Genomic DNA, 1909 nt, shown 5'->3' on the forward strand with positions numbered 1-1909 from the left:
GGGGCGGAGGTGGGGAACGTGGAGGGGACGGGTGTGTGTGGGCAAAGGTGCCTTGGCCTGGGCTGGTTGCTTTGTGACAGAAGTTACTGAGGAGGTCAGACTGGGGTATACTTCGAAGCTAGAGTTTGATAATGGATTAGATGTAAGGGGTGGCGGAGAGAGATAGATCCAGGCTATTGAACTACAATGGGGAAGACTGGAGGAAGGGTTGGGCTGGGGGAGAGGCAGGGAATCAGAGCTCTGTTTTGTTTGGGTTTGGTTTGGTTTGTTTTGTTTTCATTTTTATTGGAGTACCGCTGCTTTACAACGTTGTGTTAGTTTCTACTGTACAGCAAACTGAGTCAGCTACACGTATGCATATATTCCCTCTTTTTTGGATTTCCTTCCTGTTTAGGTCACGCCAGAGCATTGAGTAGAGTTCCCTGTGCTACACAGTAGGTTCTCATTAGTTATCTATTTTATACACAGTATCCATAGTGTATATATGTCAATCCCAATCTCCCGATTCATCCCACCACCCCCCTTTCCCCCTTGATATCCATACGCTTGTCCTCTACGTCTGTATCTCTATTTCCACTTTGTAAATAAGATCATCTATACCATTTTTCTAGATTCCATATATATGGGTATATGCCCAGTAGTGGGATTGCTGGGTCATATGGTAGTTCTAAAAAACAGTGGTTAGAGGCCACGAAGTAGATGGCAATGCCTTAACCATAAGCGTGTTGTCAGGCCCGAGGGCCTCTTCCATCCTTGTCAAGGGGAGTGCTAGCCTTCTCTCCTTTCACGCACCACAGCTCTGTTTTGGACATGACAGGCCTCTGAGGTGTCCACTAGGCAGGGGAGATGTCAGGATCAGAGTCACCACCATGCTGATGGCCACATGCTAAGGGCCAGCAGTCCTATGAGGAGAGCTCTACAATTACCCCATCTGTACTGGGCACGTCACGTGCACCACTTCAGATTCCCTCGGCCTCCCCTCTGTTTTGGTAGCCCACTGTGGTAACCAGTTTTACACAGGCCTCAACCAGTGTCACACAAGTGCAGCCAACAGTGACCCTCCACATGCCTCTTAAAGCCTCCTGACACCCTGGTGTCGGGGACACCCATGGGACCCACTTGGCATTGACACATGAACCACCTAGGACTGCAGGGAGTTAACATCACTGGGGTAACTCCATAGGAGCCAATGTATAAGTGATCCCCCTTTTTTCTGGAAGGTTCTGAAGTACATTTCATAAAGCTTCTCAGAAGGTCCTGCAGGATGGAACAGCAGTCACCCATAGAGGTGGCCAATTAGTTCACACACCTAGGTCAGCAACCCTCTATCTGTGTTTCACTCTTCCTCTCCCTCAGTCCTGCTCCCCGGGTCATGTTCCCAAATAAGCTACTCACACTTAAGCCTCTGTCTCAGACCCTGCATTGGGGAGACCCCATGTAGATGGGAGATACCATCTACTGAGGCACAGAGGATTAAGGTCACACAGCTTGTCAGGGTGGAGCAGGTATTAACATCTAGGCAGGTGGTCCTGAGCTGGAGCTGCTGTTTCATCCTCTACTCTGTTCCCCATTGCTTCTCAAAGATTCCAACCTCTAGAAGGCACTGAAAGTCATAGGCCAAGATGGGATCTAAGCAGGGAGGGACTGTAAATAGGAAAGAAGTCCCCATACTATGCTAACACTTCGAGGCCAAGAAGAGGAGGAGCCAGCGAAGGAGCTTGGGAAGGAGCTGCCATCAAGGTAGGAGGAAACGACAGCAATTTCTCTACTATGCAAATGCTGTTGAGAGGCAGGATAAGACGACAGGAAACTGACCTTTGGATGTACCAACAAGGAGGCCATTGGTGACTCGGACAAGTGTAGTTTCAACGAAGTGGCAGAGACAGATGCTTGGCTGGAGTGGGCTGAG

General features: G+C 49.3%; 1 non-coding gene across 1 annotated transcript; it reads right to left on the minus strand.

Annotated features, from left to right (window-relative positions):
• Positions 1-669: 669 nt before the first annotated feature.
• Positions 670-795, minus strand: LOC136119734 (U6atac minor spliceosomal RNA). The gene has a single exon (XR_010655695.1). It is a non-coding gene; the product is annotated as a U6atac minor spliceosomal RNA (small nuclear RNA).
• Positions 796-1909: the final 1114 nt, after the last annotated feature.

The sequence above is a fragment of the Phocoena phocoena genome, chromosome 2 (assembly GCF_963924675.1).
Source record: "Phocoena phocoena chromosome 2, mPhoPho1.1, whole genome shotgun sequence".
Lineage (NCBI taxonomy): Eukaryota > Metazoa > Chordata > Mammalia > Artiodactyla > Phocoenidae > Phocoena > Phocoena phocoena.